Source organism: Rhinolophus ferrumequinum, chromosome 6 (assembly GCF_004115265.2).
Source record: "Rhinolophus ferrumequinum isolate MPI-CBG mRhiFer1 chromosome 6, mRhiFer1_v1.p, whole genome shotgun sequence".
Classification (NCBI taxonomy): Eukaryota; Metazoa; Chordata; class Mammalia; order Chiroptera; family Rhinolophidae; genus Rhinolophus; species Rhinolophus ferrumequinum.
This window is the reverse complement of record NC_046289.1, coordinates 49,582,253-49,601,600: the sequence shown is the minus strand read 5'-3', so window position 1 is coordinate 49,601,600 and position 19,348 is coordinate 49,582,253. Positions and strand designations below refer to the sequence as shown.

The 19,348-nt window shown below is 39.2% G+C and overlaps 1 non-coding gene across 1 annotated transcript; it reads left to right on the top strand.

Annotated features, from left to right (window-relative positions):
• The first annotated feature begins 17,856 nt into the window (after positions 1–17,856).
• On the top strand, positions 17,857–17,963 carry LOC117024358 (U6 spliceosomal RNA). Its single transcript, XR_004423428.1, has one exon. It is a non-coding gene; the product is annotated as a U6 spliceosomal RNA (small nuclear RNA).
• Positions 17,964–19,348: the final 1,385 nt, after the last annotated feature.

The following is a 19,348-nucleotide window of genomic DNA, read 5'->3' as shown; positions in this document are numbered from 1 at the left end:
ACAGACGTTTGTTCACAAAATGCCAGAACAGAACTGGGGAGGGCATGGGGACCTGGAAAGGGGGGTAATCTGGGCACTGCAAACATTTAGAATAAAATACTGCTTTTCATAGTAAATTAATGCAACTAATTAATTTTCCTGAGCCTTCTCCTTTTTGTACTGATTAAATGGGCTAATACCTGTAAAGCCCTAACAGCGTACAGTGATTAATAAGTACTTATCATCATCATCATCATCCATTCCTGGTACCAAATTATAAGATCCACAGGGACGGGGACATATCTCACTCATGTGTTAATTCCCCTCCAGTGGCTAGCCCAGTGCCCTGCACATGCGATGTGTGCATGCCAGCAAACATGTAACAGCCAGCTCTCCAGGGGTAAGGAAAACTCTACTTTGTAGTGATTGCCAGTGTCCATGGTGTAAATATTTCCATCAATGCAAATTTCAAGCAACCAAAATGATGTCGCTGACAGCGGTACTGGGAAGAGATGAACGTAAGCAGTTCTGAGGGTTTGTAAAAGCGGCTGTACAAGCTGCTGCAGCCCATCGCTGGATACGCTCAATAAATAACTATGGAACTGAAAACGGGGGGCGCACCTTAAATGATTTTACGCCGTGGCCAGAAAAAGCCAAGCGCATGATCGCTATGAGTAAAATGATCAGGTTTTTCTCCCAAGCAACAATTTTACCTCATCACCTCTCAGATTTCAGTATTACCAAAGAATTCTAAATGCAGCTTTAGCAGAAAACCTGGTCACTACAGGATACATGTGAACTGCATGCACCAGTTAAAAAAAAAAAAAAAGTCACAGTATATACTGTTAGCAATAAAATGTATACTGTGAATTAAAAAACAAGTAACAATAACTAATAAATGGAATGAATATGAATTACGCACAAGAAGAAATCATGAAGCCTCAGAACCCTTACTGAATTCTCAATGGATGCAATCGGTTATCTTGAAGCTGTCTGCCTTTTACACAGACTCATGGCCTTGTTGGCCTCAGTTGGTCCCACATCCAGCCCCTCTCAATCCCAGCCAAGTCCTGCTTTCGGCCCCTCCCAAGGCAAGCTGCCTCAGCCACGTGGGGCACCCACACCCACGGGAGCAGGTGGCCCTGGTGGTTCTGTCCCCCTGCCTGTCGCTCACTGAGCTCTTCCTATCCTTTCTGATGCGACTCAGAAGCAGAACTACACCTCTTACCGCTTTTCAACTTAGTGAAATTAGTCTCTGAACCAACTGAAATCTTTGTTTTATTTTCTTTTCCTTTCAAAATCAGCCTCAGCGTTGGTTTCTTTCACCCGAGAAGAAGCATTATATTTTTTCCTCATCTCCATTTCAAATTGCTCCGTCTTTCATGGTACGTCGCTCAGCCTCCACTCACCCAACCTCTCCCAGTTGGAGTGAGTGTGAGTATGTGAGCGAGTTGCCTTACATCAGAATGCTTCCTTTGGCATGAGCTGCACTTACAATAAAATGCTTCTCTGCCTTAATGCCCCTTTAACTGAACTCTTTCCTCCTTCTAAGACGTCTACATACTTTGGTAAGAAATAGTCGCACTCTGCCTGTATACCCTATGTCTCTCATAGTTACACCTACTACCTCTGGACACCTCTGTCATAATGTCTTTCCCTCTTGGTCTCGGTTAGAAGAGCCCATACCTCTCCTTTCCTTAAAGAAGACATAGCCTTTCTAGGTCCGATAAACAGACAACTGAGACTGCAAAACGCAACCTCACCAACTTAAGCAAACCCCAATGTCCTGGGGTTTAGATCAGAGGCATTCAAAAAAGATTATGTATCTTATTTCAGTGGGCTCATTGTTCTAACACCAGATAATATTCATCAGTGTATCAGTCTACAAATTATTAAATCGCATCGAGGAAGCTTTTACATTCTTGCTTTCCTGGGCAGAAATAAATCCATTGTTTAATATATGCGAGAGACAAATTAATTCTTCCCCATCTCGATAATTCCTGCCTGAGAGAGCTCTACCAGAACATATATCATGCAGATGCTTTAAAAATAGTCTTATTTTTAGCAGTCAGAAAAAGAGTTTTTTAAATTGATGAATTCTGGAGTCTGCACCCAAGTAGGAAGAATCATGGAACAAACTTATAAAGAGAGCTTGACAAGGAACAATCCAGGTTTTATGGAACCACACAATTTGAAAGGCCCCGTTAAAGAAAACAACAATAATGAATACAAAATCAGGTAGCAAAGAAAATGTTTATTTTAAAAGGGTATGTAAAAGTGAGGAGTCCTGAAATTTAAGTTTCATAAGCTTCATGGTGATCCACATCCTAAGAAGGTATTGCTAAGAGCAAGCCCCTATGGGTGCTTTCTACGTGTTCAATCCATTACACAGGGAAGCCCACTTAATCATCATACCAGCCTCCTGAGAAAGGCACTATCTCCAGCTTCGTTGTACAACTAAGGAGACCAAGGCCAAGAAAGGCTGAGCAACTTGCCCAAGGTCACACTGCCATGGGAGACAGAGCCAGGACCCAACTCCAGCACCCTATAGTTGGCCAAGGTACAATGCAGCCTCCTAAGACCAAAAGACTATTTATATGTCTTACTTCTACCATTTCTCAACATTATTTTTATTGCATCCTAAATTTCCTAAGAAAAAGAGGCACAAAAGCAAGAATATTTATTTTAAAGCGAACACAAATTTGGACCTTGAAGTTGCACAGCAGATACTCCATCATCAGGTTTTAAGTTTTCATCCCCAATTGCTCCAATTTAATCCTCCCAAACAGAATGAGCTCCTTCATCAGTCATGGCCAAATGGGTTTTGAGTGGATGAAACTTATAGCTGCTGGCCGTGGGGTTCTCCAAATCACTAAGTTCAGATCATTTCGAATGTCTAACTCGCACTTAACAGGCAAGAGCTGAGAATCTGACTTGATTTTATTTTGGAGTAAAATCCTCTCCAAGCTAAGGTATTATTCTATAATTCCTCACATTACCTAGAAGTGTCATCAAATAGAAAATAAAGATATTGTTCACGTCCTTAAGTAATTCAGAAACGTTGGGGATGATCCTTCTAATGTGGGAGGCTCAGGAATAAAGTTTCTCACTTTCGATGGGGGCATTAACTTCCCTAGGACGCAGAGGCCATCAGCTGTAGTGAAACAGGTAATTTAACAAATGGATCCTAAAAGGCAGAAAGAGTCAACGTAGCACCTAACGTATTCACCACCAAACCTCATTTAGAACTGAAATCAAAGCCACAAAGAATGGAGAACTCAAGACTGGTTTGTCCATGACATCCGAATTTTCAAAGCAACTTAAAAACAGTTTATTTAACAATTTAAGGTCCATTTGTTAAAAGTCAGTAATCAGGAAAAAAGAAACCGAGGGAGAAAAGCATTGTATTCCTAAGTTCTGGCTGACACTCACACCTGGAAAAATTATCCATGTGAACTGAGACCCCTACGGCCTTAGCTGTTTTCTATAACACACTTGGCCAGTTTGGGTCTAGAGCAGGCTCCATGGAAGTGTGGGGCACCAGGAGAAGTCTAAAGGGACTAGGGAGGAAGGAACCTAACGTCACGCTCGTATAAGCTTGTTTGAACCTAACAGGCCCCAAATGCACTAGAATCTATCACATCACTCTCCAAGAAGCTAAATTTCGTATGGCGTGGGTATATTTTGAGCCTCATAAAAAGGTATTATTTTTTTTCCAAGAATCAAAAAACCTCCTTGGAGGCTATATAAACTCTGAGTGTCACTTGTTTTTTCCTTCAAGTATTTATTGAACACCTACCATGCGCCAGGCACCGGGGTAGGAGTTCTGGGTAGACTGTCTCTAATCTGAGAGTATGACGGTCGCGTTCATCCTTTTGACTCCAGGACCTAGTACACCTGGTACATAGCGGATGGATCAAAACTGGAAGTGATCATTTTCATAATCACTAGTCTTGTCAGTGGTGTAGAGGTTCACAGGTGACATAGAGGTCAACATTTTTCATTCCTGGAATGCTCATGGAATCTGTAAAGTCCTGCTCCTGGCAGCTGTCAACTGCCAAAGTGATGGGTTAGAGGGCACAGGATGGAGTGAATGATTTCATCAGGGCCTTCTCTATCATCGTTCTCCACCAAAGTGACAAAAGCATGTTACCATGAGGCTAACATGAGCCAGCCTGTTAACAGAAAAATTACTCTTGTGTTCCTCAGTGTAAATCCACAGTGTGTTTTTAAGGGAGGCCTGCACATTTCACACTAATTGCTTGTAAGTCAAATTACAAAAGGAGATTTAATTGAGAAGATGATGGTTTTAACCATGACATCTCTGAATGACTCACTCCTCCGTGCCCCACTCTGCTTTAGGCAATTTATATTCATCAACTCGCTTAAATCTCGCTTCCTCTTGTGGTATTATTGGCTTCATGTCTCACTTCACAGACGGAGAAACAAGTCTCTGACTACCAGGAGGCCAGGGAAGATTAGGGAGATTTCTGCCAAACCCAACAAGAAGTCTTTCATCAAGTAAGGCTGAGAGTTCGGGAAAGTCCTGAGAGGGTGACCGGAATGAGGAAGGAGATAGAGCGTTGGGTGGCCTAAAAATCTTAGCGCTCTTTAGCCCAAAACGATAGAGAAAAAAAAGGAGAATGATCAAAGGCTATATAAAATCATACAGAGTAAGGAGAGCATAAATCTGGGTTTGTCAGCAGTGTGAAAGACTAGAGATTTGTTATTCAGGCAGCTGCGAGGAGAAGTGAAAAGAGCTAATGGATAGAATGGAATCACCTAAGAGAAAATCACGAAAGGGAAAAGGATGAAGGCAAAAGTCAAGATTTAGAAGGACTCAAGGAGGACGCATGTCTACTAGAAACATTGTCATTGATTCCCTACTAGGTTTCTAGCTTAAGCTAAGCTCTTTCCATATGATATCATTTGATCCTAATCAAAAGCCCCTCCAGAGAGTGTTGAGTTTTGTCATCACTGCTCTACTGCTTGGTCATTTCAATTCAGTGCTTGTGACTGACTGCATTCCACCAGAACAGCTAGGTTATGTTCAAGTTTTCATTATGTCTCCAAATTCATGCTTATCATCACTCAAAGTGTTGTGTTTATCTATCTCTTTGTTTCCATTCCACTCTAATTGAGTTTGGAATAACTCTGCCCCTTTGAAGAACTGTGCTCACCCAGACTCTTAATTCTCCTTTCTACCTCCATCAGCCTCTTCCTCTGTTATGGACTGAATGTTTGTGTCCCCAAATTCATGTACTGAAGCCATATCCTCCCATGTGATGGGATTAGGAGGTAGGGCCTATGGGAGGTGATTGGGCTTAGATGAGGTCACGAGGGTGGAGCCCTCGTGATGGGACTAGGGCCCTCACAAAGAATCATGGGAGAGCTTGCTTCCCCTCTCTGCGCTCTGCCATGTGAGGATACAACGAGAAGTCGGACATCTCCAATCCGGAAGAGGGCCCCACCAGAACCCAACCCTGCTGGCACCTTCATCTTGGATTTCCAGCCTCCAGAACTGTGAGAAAAAATTCTGTTGTTTGCAAGCCACCTAGTCTATGGTATTTTTATTATTACATCCCAAGCTGATTAAGACATCATTTTGAAGAAATCCAGGATTTCCCCCAATCCCCCAAACAACAGAACACCTCAAACCATTCATAAAGCAAAAAAAAAAAAAAACTATTTCTGTGGGTCCAGTAGCAAAGTGCATTGTGGATGGAGCCAAAAGAGGTCTTTGAGAGCTAGAATAATAAGCTGCAGGTATTTAATGAGATAGTGTTTAGCTATGATAAACATAAGTATGTTTGCTTTAAAAAACTATAGATGTATAGGTTTATCCTGTTAAGAGATTTCATCACAATAAATCCATACGAATCACCAAGGTAATGTCGCTGCCAGAAAAGATAACGTGCCTTAGCCCTTGTTATCAACCACTGTACTCTGCAGGAAGCAGAACCCACCCCCTACATGAATATTACTTGCAACTTTAGGAGTTATACCTAGAAGAACAAGCTATAATGTTCAAGACAAGTGACCACAAAGTGAAGAAATTCAAATCCTGACATGTGAGGAATGATTTAAGTTAATGGGAATATTTAGATGAAAATATTGGGAGCAGGACTAGGGGCCAAGAAGAGACAATGGTTGCATTCAATTATGCAAAGGGCTTCCACGTGGAAGAATTGCTTTGTGTTATCCAACTCCAAGGAGCAGAACAAGAACCAATAATAACAATAATAAAAGCAGTTACCTTGTATTGTGCTTTCTCTGTGCCAGACACTATGCTAAGTACATTCTATTCATTACCCCCATTTAATTGTCACAACAACCCTGATGTATATGAGTTGTAGTTACCAAGAAACAGATTTAAAGCCAACACACAGAAGAATACTCTAACAATTAAGAGCACCCAGAGGCAAAATAGGTTGCACTGGGAGGTGTCAAGTGTCCTATCACTGGATGTCACCAATTATGTGCTGGAAAACCCTAGGCAAGAAGATGTTGTTGAGAGAATTCAAGTATCAGATGGGTAGGTGAGTTAGAGCTTACTTAAAACCCCTTCTAACACTTGCTGGAATGAAAAAGAAGACATAAACAAAGAAGGGATAACAGAGCTTTGAATGACTGAAACAGAGGAACATGAAACAGACTAGAAGGAGAAATCAAAACTTATTTCAAGGAAAATGAGATAGCATTAATAGAAATGAAGACATCCTCAATAACAGAAAAAGTTCTCATCTCTATGGGATGATTTCTTTCTGGTCCCTTATAAGGGCAAAAGTGACACGGCAAATGAGCTCTCGGGGTCACATGCATCCTCCAGGTCTTGTGGAAAAACTTCAGGGGAGGTGCTGGCTTCTCTGGATCCTTTCAGGACTTGACAGCTTCAAGATTCTAGAATCCAGCAGAAGGGAAGCCTACAAATCCCAATGGTTTCTTCTAATCACTTCAAGCTGCTATTCCTCTCATTGCTGTAATGACTAAAAATGTGTGTGTGTCAAAATGGACTCATTAAATTTGCTAGGAGACAGTGTCATGTATTCTGAAAGGACTTGGACAGTCCAAAAACCTACCAGCAGCAAAGAAGGCTTTGGGAAAATGAATAAATTGGAACTCCTAAAAATAGTGGTGGGAGTGTTTTGGATATTTAGCACATGATATGTGCTGGCATTAAATTTCAAAAAAACATCTCTAATGCCCATTTTGGCTTCTGCCAACCTTTTATGTGTTCTTCGGCCTAAAGGAACCATTGGATATATTCTCTAATATGTGTTTCCAACAAGAAATGGGGAAAGAAGGGAACAAAAGTGGAGTGGAAGGTGGAAGCAAATGAAGAAGAGAGAAAAGGAAAGAAAGATCTATTCACAAGCAGATGAAAAAGGCTGTGCGGTCGTGTCCCCTTAAAGATAATAACGGGCTAATGGAATGATTATACCCAAACAATAATCATTCAGGAATGTGGCAGCCAGTTCCACATACATGAAGAAACGCAGAAGACGGGTGGAGGACGCAAAAGTCAACTGTCACCAAACAACGCTTCCTGACTCTGACCTCAGAAAGAACAGAAAGAGGAAGGGGAGTTAATACCAAAAGTTAACATCAAAAAGCTTCTGAGACCAATTTTTTTCCAAACTACTATTCCAGCACACCAGCTACCACTTCTTCACCAGGAAATGCACTGTCTTGGCCTGTAGTTTCATCCTAGGAGGACAGAACTCTCATTTGCTGAATGATGTTTCTAGAAGAAACCCTTGCTCTTGAGGGGCACGGAAATTCAACGCAAGCAAGAATCCTCTCGAAGCAGTTTTTCCGAGTTCCCTTGCATGAAACAGGTTTTTCCCTCCACTTAAACAACAACAATTTGTTTTACTTTGATAGGTCCTCCTAAATAATGGTTTCATCATTAAACATCTGGCTTCTTCCTAGCAGATTAGGCCTCCAATGAGAAAAGTGTGTTTATAATTCTAATTTGAAACACAGCACATTAATATGCTGATTCTCATAATGTTTGCCTTAACCTGTTTGGAGAAATTATGACTACAAATATCTTGTACACAACACCTCTAACTACCAGCTTGTACAAACAACATAAGAGCCGGAGCGCCTCATCCAGACGATTGGAACCACTTCAGAGGCGATCATGATTAGTGCTTTGGCTGGAAGCCATATTTTACACATAAACTCAGCATCTGTCTCCGAGCTGCTGTCCCAGGCTAACGGGCCCACCTCCACTGTTACTAATAAGCACATTCAAGACAGCCAGATGGTCCAACAGGAAGCACTCTGCCTTTTCCTGAGCTAGGAGCACTGGAGGGAGGGAGCCGAAGCAGGCTCCAAGCCCCATTTCCTCGGGCTCCAGGTTCCTGCAACGCTGTGTGCAAACAGGAGCCACTAAAAAAGAATGTAAATGAGGGTGCTATTCATTATTTAAGGCTGGCACCCAGCCAGCCCCTCCTCCTCTGGGGGGATGCCTGCCTGTAGGAACAGGGAAAGCATCTGATGAGAGTGGGGCAATCCTGGAGGCATCCAGCCATTGCAAAGCACTTTCTTTCCTTCTGCTGAGGATCCTGCAGGCTCAGCACTTCTTTGGCCACAGAACAGCTGAGCTTTTCACTTCCTTCCTAACAAAGCAGTGGAGTGCCTTGGCTTCCAGGTTTATACCAAGGTTGTTTATTTACAACCTAACCACCAAAAAACAGACTTGCTGCTCTATTCTCATTCATAGCCAGGGTCCTTTGCCCCATGCTTGGATTTAAGGACAGAGGGCACAAAATGATCAGTCTATCAGTCTAGGGGAGAGACTTACAAGCAAGTTCTAGACTACACAGGCCAGAACTTGCATCAAGAAAATGGCTACTTTCTTTCTGGTGAGTACCTATACATCTTATGCTGAGATATTTAAATATTTCACACATCTACATCATCTTTCATTGATTTTAAGTGACATGAGAGCACAGACTTAGTCTGAATTTCTCCCAAGTGCCAACCTAACACAATGTCCAGAAGATCATTACTAAACCCTTAAACATGGTTTTTTAAAACTTTTTAAGTAAACTTTTTTATTTAATATAAAATGTATAATTTGGCACTTTGAACTGAATCAAATTTATCTCGGCACAAATAGCAAAAACTAAAAATTCTTGTCACTGGGGTTGACACAGAGTAGCTCTGTGTGTCAACTGTCAAATTATCAGATTCCTTTTCAATCCCATCTAAGAGTCATTTCCTTTCGATGGTATAATCCCAATTGTTAAAATAAATAGAGAGTAATGGACATGTATATATGCTCTTTTTCATTTGAGAGACTTATTCTTGCCTAATGATATAAAACATGCTGTCTACTAGTATTAGTCTGAACCCTTTGGTTGCAAGTGACAAAACTCCAGCTCTAAATAATTTTATCAAAAAATAGGGTAGGGATTTGTTAGCTTCTGATTACAAACCGTGAAAAGAGCAAAGACAGAGCTAGATTAAGCGTCCACTGGATCCAGGGACTCAGAGGTCTTCCCTTGCTCTCTCTACTTCTCTCTCTCTCTCTCTCTCTCTCTCTCTCTCTCTGTCTCTCTCTCTCTCTCTCTCTCTCATTCTCACTTTTATCTTCCCACATATTTACTTCAATTTCTCTAGACAATTGACCCCACACTGGAAATATAGTTACAGGACATCCAAGCTTATATCTCTATAGCCACATGGATAGACTGAAAAAAATATATACGAGTATATTGCTCTTCTCCATCAGTTCCAATTAGAAAAGGGAAGGATGCTGATTGGCTTAATGTGAGTCATGTTCCCATTCCTGGACCAGCAGTGTGACCTGGGAGAGTAAATGATGATTGGCTCAGTCTCAGTCATGTCCCCATCTCTCTCAGGAAAGAGAACCAGGAGGCATCCACCAGTACTGACTGAAGTGGAAATAAAGCCATTTCCCAAAGAAAAGGAGTGCTGTTACCAGGAGGAAGCAGGAAAAAGGCTTGCGCCAACTAAACCCATGTCCTCTATGTTACTTTAGAGGGGGGAAAATGTTACTTTTTATCATTTCAGATATTTGCAGCAGAAAACAAGTTTCCTTCTACAAGCTTGGAAAAGTGAAGACAAGAATTTGACTCCTGAAAGTATTTTTAACCTTTCGCCAAACAACTTTTCAGAAGTTGAGAGCGCTTGCCATCCCAGCTCATGATACCTCATTTGTAATGCTTTTTGATTGTTGTTTTTACCTTAGATGAAATTTTATGTGCCAAGAGTTTGGAAAATTGTTCTCCCACAAGCTCCCCTCCACTCCAGTAAATCACTTTTAGTACTCATTTTGGTATTTATCCCCATATTTCAAGCATAAACTTTTCCTTTTTAAGTTTTTAGTTTTATGCATTACCTACTGAAGTCCCCTATTGAAAATAGATGTTTCATTTTTGCTCTGCCTCAACTCCCCCAACACACACACACACATCGGCATACTTCCCAATCCTCTATGACCCCAACATGTTTCTAATCATAATTCTGGCTTGGTCATTATTCCATTTTATATTATGATGATTATGTGAATGCTATTCCACTGCTGAGCCATGAAGTATATTATAATTATTATTTTCTTTCTTGAACTTATTTCCCGTAGAGTTAATACTTATCTGGGTTGTTATTATTAATAATAATATTATTCGTTTTCTGGTTTCTTTAGATTTTTTTAATGAAATTTCACTACTTTATCTTCAGACCCTCTCGATGACCTAGATTTCTTCTCAACACATTCAATTTGGAATTATCTCTTTTGGAATTCTCTCTTCCTGAACCTTCTGACCTGCCTCTGGTTGCTCTCTTGGTCTGTTGCACATATTCATCTGGGAATCTTCTTCCACCATCATCCTGAGAATTTTCTTCACCTCTCTTGTGTTAAATTCCCTTTTTCTAAGAATCTAGATTTTCATCATCATTACTTCTTTGTTTCGACAAAATGGTTCTTCCAGTTGTTTTATGAGAAAAAGCTGCTTGGAAGGTAAAATATTTCAGGCCTCACATGTCTGAAAAATGTATGTTTTCAACTCTTACACTTACCTGATATTTTGGCTGGGTATAGAATTCTAGGTTGGAGAGCACATGCAAAATGATTTTTGATTCCTGATTATATATAACTTCCACCTTCTGTCTGGAAGCTTTCAGGCCCTAATTTCTGTCCACTGTGCTCAGAAATACCATCATGATGCATCTTGCTATATATCTATTTTCATCCATTTTGTTAGGCACTTGAGGTTTTTTTCATTCTGAAGCATGTCCTTCAGGTTTAGGAAATGGTCTCAAATTATTTATTTGACAATTTCCTCATTTTTATTCACTCAAATGTCAATTTCAGGAATTTCTATTATTCAGATGTTAGACCTCCTAGTCTGATTTAAATTTCTTATCTCTTTTTCGCCTACTTTACATTTCCTTGCTTTCTTATTCTAGTTTCTTAAAGATCTCCACATTCTTATTTTTCTAAATCTTATATTGAGCTTGTGATTTGTGTCATTTTTCCCAAGAATGTTTTAGTTTTTATTCTTCTGATCATTCATTTATTATAGCATTCTATTCTTGTCTTGTGAATGCAAAATTATTTCTTATCTCACTTTTTATATTTCATTTTTCTTCTCCCTAGATTATCTCTTGTTCCTCAAATTTGTTTTTGGGTTCATTTACATGTCTGTCTTTATTTTAGAGAAAAGCCATCCTCAGATGTCTGGTAAGCTTTAATGTCTGTTCACATTTAAGATTACAGCACAGAGCTCTGAGTATATGGGTTGAGCTGTCAAGCCTGGTTCTTACCCTAGATGACCTGGCTGGGTTGTTTCATTGGGAAAACCCCTAATGTTAACACATTTAGGTCTTTTCTCTTGGACTATTCAGAATGATCAAATACTAAATTCCTAATTGCATGCTGGAAGTAGAAACTGACTACCAGCACTTGGGGAATCAAATGGAAGAAGAAAACCAGTTTCTCAAATACAGGTGATCTCCCTCTTTTCACTATGGTATCCCTATCATCTTACATGTGTGATGTCCCTTGGTTCACAGAAAAAAATTCAAAACTTTCTGTTGCGTTGGGAGAGGAGCATCATTCAGCTGTTCCAGGTTGGGGTGGAAACAGAGAACTATATATTGTCCAATACAGTAACCACTAGCCACTGAAGCTATGTAAATGCAAACTAATTTAATTAAAATTCAGTTCCTCAATTGCGCTAGCCACATTTCAAATATACAATAACCACAAGTGGCTTGTGGCTGTTGTGTTAGGCAGCACAGATACAGAATATCTCCATCAAGTCAGAAAATTATATTGAACAATGAATGTCTAATTGCTTCTCAAACAGACTTTTGACCAATGCTCATGTTTCAGCCCCATATTCACTGCCACTTTCAGAGATATCTGGTATCCCCAATTCCTGAGCCCACTGGAGATGTTCAGGTGCAAATCTGGTTGATTCATTGGCTTTCTCTGCCAGAATAGTAACTCCAAAAGAACAGAAATCTTTGATTTTGTTTATTAATGAATCCAAAAGACCAAGAAGAGTACCTGGCACATTGTGGGTACTCCATAAATGTGTATGGAATGCTGACTAAATGTTTTCCCCACTGTTGACTTATCACATCTCAGAACTCTGAACCCTAAGTCAATTATCTACTCATCCTCCTGCTTTCTAGTTTCTAAAATATTATTGTTAATGTCTCTACTCCCACTCTCTTTGCTATTGTGAGTCTATATCTTACCACCATTCCAGAGATAAATGTTTATATTTGATCACCGTTTTTTTTTAAACAAGAAGTGCATTTCTAAATGAAAAGGGAAAAAAATTTAGGATACCAAATTTTTTTAAAGGAAAGATCACATAGCTTTTCTGGAAACAAATAAACAACAAACCTGAAACAAATACCAGAGAAGCCAAAAAGATTGAAACAGTATTAACAGTAGTCATGTGAAAAAAGTCAACATATTGTTTGGGAAAATAATAATTTTTTATGGTTTTCTTAGATTAACATCTTGTAGTACAAGTTTATTGTAGAGCACAAAAAGTAGTGCTTCTTTTTTTAAAAATGACACTTTTGAGAATCAAATGAAATCTACAGCTTAAGGGACACCCTCTACATGGGTCTGTAGTGAATATTTTTCACTCATTTTGGTTGCCAGTATCTGAACCCTCTGACATGCCTGGGGGAGCTCCACATCTGGTGAGTCACAGCATACTCTGCCACAGAAGGATATAGTCACCTTCCAAGCTTCTTTTGCAACAAGGGTGCAGGAATAGGTCAAGCTTTGCTAATAAGATACACCCAACTTAGGCCCCAAATTGGAAGCTAAGAACTCAAAGAACTAGGGATGGCCCAGGATCCTATCCAATACCCTTTTAGTAGATTCTTTTTTGGTTAAAAAGAAGCAGAGTTAGTTTCTATAATTAGCAAAGAAAAACCCAGACTGATAAAGAATTCAGACACCCTGTGTTAGAAACCTCTGGTTTAGACACAGAATAATATAAGAAATATATAACCCAACATTTTTAAAAAGAAGAGTAATTTTCTAAAATTTACATAATAATTTTTTAGGAAATTTAGGCAAAAATCTTAAGAGATTATTTTAATGGAAATTTTCCTCAGTATTAAAGCAAAGAGTTGGTATACATTCACAGCCAATAATATAAAGTTTCTCTTTGTGCCAAGAAACCCTCAGAAAAGTTGGAATTGCAGCTGGCCCTAGTTCGTGGCTTGGCCTCTCAAGGCACTTCCAAGCATGGCATGGGCAGTGGCCATCTGTGGATTTCTTTGTGGATCCTGCCAGGTGGCCGTGGGTGGGGCATGGGCTGCAGCTGAACCTGACCTTCAGTGGGTCCCCTCCCAGGTGGCCCTGGGGCTGAAGTCCCCAGCGGCCAGCTTCAACATGAGCTAGAGCATCACCCAACCACCTCCAAGGACAACACACTCAAGGGGCAGTTTGGGCAGGCACCAGATCCCTGCTGAGGCAGATCCTGCTCTGTAGGGTCAGCCCCTGCACTACAACTCTTCCACTGTAATCAAGGCCAAGACTCACAACCAGTGAGCCCAAGTGCCATTCCCTCCTACTGATATACAAATAGCAACCAAGGCTCAACTACAAGAGGAGGGCACACACAACCCACACAAGGAACACATTTGGAGTGTGTGGCTCAAGAGACCAGGAAGATTGCGCCGCTGAGCCCCACAGCACACCTACTACATAAGGCCACTCTACTAAGATTGGGAGACATAGCAGCCCTACATAATATATAGAAACAAACACAGGAAGGCAGCCAAAATGGGGAGATAAATAATCTTTGATGAAAAGCAAAGATCTACAATCAAGACTGCTTTACCCAGCAAAGCTATCATTTAAAATCAAAGGACAGATAAAGAGCTTCCCAGACAAAAAAAAAGCTAAAGGAGTTCATTGCCACCAAACCATATTACAAGAAACCTTAGAGGGACTTATGGCAAAAAAAAAAAAAAAAAAAGAAAAGAAATTAAAAAATATGAATAATAAAATGGTAATAATTACATACCTATTAATAATTATTTTCAATGGTAATGGATTAAATGCTCCAATGAAAAGAGAGAGGAGCTGAATGGATAAGAAAACAAGACCCTTACATATGATGCTTACAAGAGACTCACTTAAGATAGAAAGTAAAGGGATGGAAAAATATATTTCATGAAAATGGAAACAAACAAACAAAAATTCTGTAGTAGCAATACTTATACCAGACAAAATAGGCTTTAAAACAAAGACTATAACAAGAGACAAAAAAGACCTAGTAATCCCACTTCTGAATATTTATCCAAACAAACCCAAAATGCTACTTCAAGGGGACTTGCTCATCCATATGTTCATTGCAGTATTATTTACATAAGCCAAGATATGAAGGCAACCTGGGTGTCCCAAAATGGATGAATGAATAATGAAGAGATGATACATACATACAGTAATATTACTCAGCCATAAAAAAGAATGAAATTTTGCCATCTGTGACATGGATGGACCTAGAGCGTATTGTGCTGAGTGTAGTAAGTCAGACATCAAAAGACAAATGTCATATGATTTCACTTATGAGTGGAATCTAAAGAACAAAATAAACAAACGAAACAGAAACTCATAGATACAGAGAACATTTTGATGGTTGCCAGATGGAAGGGGGTTTGGGATAGGTGAAAAGGGGAAGGGATTAAGGACAAATTGGTTGTCACATAGTAGTCATGGGGATGTGGGTATAGTATAAAGAATATAGTCAATAATATTGTATTAACTATGCATGGTGTCAAATGGGTACTAGATCTATCGGGGTGATAAATGGGAGGGGGGTTGGGAGCAGGCTAAAAACAGTAAAGGGATTAAAAAATACAAATTGGTAGTTACAAAACAGTCATGGGATGTAAAGTACAGGGAATATAATCAATAATATGGTAATACCTATGTATAGTGCCACGTGGTACTAGACAGGGGATCACTTCCTACATTACATAAATATCTAACCACTATGCTGTACACCTGAAACTAATATAATATTGAATGTCAACTCTAATTGAAAAATTAAAAAGGGCGGGGAGATAAAGAAAAATAAGAGGTTCAAAGTTCCAGATATAAAACAAATAAGTCTTGGGATGTAATATATGACATAGAAATATAGTCAATAACATTGTGATAGCATGTACAGTGTCAGATGGTTCCTGGACTTATCATGGTGATCACTCCTTCAGCATAGGGAATACAGTCAATAATGTGCTAATAACTCTGTATAGTGCCAAATGGGTACTGTTGAATAACCATGTTGTACATCTGAAACTAATATGTGAGTGATATTATATGTTAGCTATGTTTTAATAAAAATCTTTTAAAAAACTAAAAGTTGGCATTGTATGTTAAAGGTATTTTTGGCCATCGTATTCACTTAGAAAGAAAATTGTCACCAGTGTTCCTAAGGCCTGGAGAATCTTATCCTAAATAATAATTTATACAAGTTGCAAAAAGAAAAATGCAGAAAAATGAAAAGTTTACCTCTCGCTCTCTATCTAGAGAATTTTTGCGTGCGTGCTACTTAATAATATTTCTACTGAAAAAATAAAGCCCAACTCTTAATATCCCAAAACAGAAAAAGAAAGTTATGAATGGTATCATCGATGCCAATTAAATAAGAGAAGGAAACAGTCACCTGGGTTGTCCACAGAGCTTGATTATGGATTAGCCTTTCCCTGGTCCACTCTTCCTATGACATGGGTTTCAACTGCTCAACTTTTAAGCCAAGAGAAACCTTTTCAGCAGAAGCCTAAATAGTGTGTTAGCTTATTATTTCTTATCTTGAGTACAAAAATCAAAGGACTTTTGTTGTTAAAATTTTCTTTTGATTGATTTCCTGGGGTTCTGAATGTTCTGTTTTCTGCCTAACATATGAGAACCAATTTGCATAGCCTCAAAGTATTTACCAAAATATTTATTAATAACTGTGTGGTTTTAATATGTCCACAAATTCTCTCATTTTCCTCACTTCTCTCCTTAATGTGGGTTGGACGTCTTGACTCGCACCTAGTGAATAGAGAACATAAAGGAAGAAATGGCAATTTTACAGCACAGACATCTAGCAGACACCACCTTATCCAAGTGATCGAGTTGAACATCCCTAGTGACAAGTCATGTTGATAGCATGTGCCCCTCACATGATGTGATAAGCACACTTACACCTCTGTGCTATTCTTCCCCAAAATCCATAACCCAGTCTAATCATGAGAAAACATCAGACAAACCCAAGTTGAGGGACATTCTACAAAATGCCTAAACAATACTCTTCGAAAGGACCAAGGTCAATAAAATCAAGGAAAGCCTGAGAAACTGTCACAGATTGGAAGAGATATGACAACTACATACATGTGGTATCCTGGATTGGATCCTGGAAAGAAAACGGACATTAGCGGAAAAATTGGTGACATCAGAAAAAAAGTCTGTAATTTAGTTAATGGTATTGCACCACCATTAATTCCTTAGTTTTGATCAGTAAACCATGGTTATGTGGGATGCTGTTAACAACAGCAGAAACTGCATGAACGGTATACAGAACTCCCTGTACTATCTTTGCAACGCTTCTGTAAATCTAAAATTATTTTAAGATACAAAGTTTTCAAAAGGAACTAATTTATTAAATAAGGCTTGGATAAGAGAAGAGATCCCTGAAATACTGCTTTTTGGAGAGAGATTTCAAGGAACACGATTAAATTAATGCTTTATCCAAATGTATGAGCTGCATTATAACAGGGCTTAGCAGTGTTTTCCTACACAGGAAGTCCACCTATGTCTTTCTGTGTGTAGCACTGTAAATTTGTGGTCTTTCACGCCCATTCTAGAAGCATTAATCTCTCCACTGTCAAAGATCTATATACTCCAAGCTCCAGAAGATACATTGAAGAAAGACCCATATTCCAAAGCAGGTTAGCTCCCAAAATCTAGCCACTCAGCAATCTGGGACAAGATCATTCATTTGAAAGCACAGTTGGGACCCCTTTTCCCTGAAGGTTCTGCCTGCTATAGCCACAATATCATCTGGGTCTTCTGAGAATCCTCCTTAAAGTGATATAAGACATTACAACTGCATCAATTGGCTAATCTTTATTATTATTAAAATACATCATTCTATCCCAACCAAGCAGGCCCCCTCTACTAGTAGCTGATTTTGGGGGTGGGGGTATGGAAAAGGTACTTGCTTTGGCTTTACTTCCCAGAGCTATTCATAGACAAGGGCTACTAACACCTACTTTGTTGTACCACTTTCACTCAGTGTGTATGTATTGAGCAACTGTGTTTGACCATCCACTGTCTTAGGTACTAAGGATACCGAGATAAAAAACATACAGTCTGTGCTCGCTTCGGCAGCACATGTACTAAAATTGGAACGATACAGAGAAGATTAGCATGACCCCTGCGCAAGGATGACACGCAAATTCGTAAAGCGTTCCATATTTTTATCAACAAACAACAAGTGCTGGCGCGGATGTGGAGAAAAGGGAACGCTTGTGCACTGTTGGTGGGATTGCAGACTGGTGCAGCCACTATAGAACACAGTATGGAGGTATCTCAAAAATCTGAAAATGAACTACCCTATGATCCAGTAATTCCTCTCCTAGGTATCTATCCAGAGAAATCCAAAACTCCAATTCAAAAATCTTTATGCACTCCTATGTTTATTGCAGCACTATACACAATAGCTAAGACATGGAAACAACCAAAATGCCCATCGGTAGATGACTGGATTAAGAAACTGTGGTACATTTATACAATGGAGTATTACGCAGCCATAAAGAAGAAAGAAATCTTACCATTTGCAACAACATGGATGGACCTAGAGAACATTATGTTAAGTGAAATAAGTCAGACAGAGAAAGATAAGTACCATATGATCTCACTTATATGCGGAATCTAAAGAAAAGAATAAGTGAATGAACTAATCAGAAACAGTTTTGGAGACAAAGAGGAAAAACTGAGGGTTGCTAGATGGGTGGGGGGGTGGGGGTAAAGGGGAAGGTGAGGGAATTAGAAAACAGTCAGTAACCACAAGATGGCCACGGGTTTTGAAAATTAATCTGGGGAACGTAATTTAGTGGTTACCAGAGGGTAAGGGGGGTGGGGGGTGGGAGATGAGGGTAAGGGGGATCAAATATATGGTGATGGAAGGAGAACTGACTCTGGGTGGTGAACACACAATGTAATTTATAGATGATGTGATACAGAATTGCACACCTGAAATCTATGTAATTTTACTAATAATTGTCACCCCAATAAATTTAAAAAATAAATTAATTTAAAAAAAGCTTAGAAAAACAGAAAACTCACAAATAAAAAAAATATTTGTAATTTCAGTAAAAAAAAAATAAATTAAAAATAAATTTAAAAAAAAAAAAAAACCCAAAACATACAGTCCCTGATACTCGGGCAAATGTTTGGTAGTGTCTGGAAAAGGTGAACATGCATGTATGTCCTACCCAAATGTCCCACTTCCAGCTACATCTATTATAATACCCGTCTTGCATGTGTGCCAGAAGACACAGGCAAGAAAGTTCATAGGAGCCTTGTTCATAATTGCAAAAACCTAGAAGCAAGTCATCACCAATAGCTTCAGTAAATAACATATGATGCATTCATAAAAAGCAACTTATACAACCACGAAAAAATGAACCATGACAATACATATCAACAGAATAAATCTCATAAACATAATAATGGAGAAAGCAGCAAGTCATAAATAGACACAAACAGAACAATTTCAATTATATGAAGCTCAAAAACAGACCCAATTAAACAATAAATTGCCTAGAGATACAGACTTAGGTAGCATTTTTTAAACCTATAAAG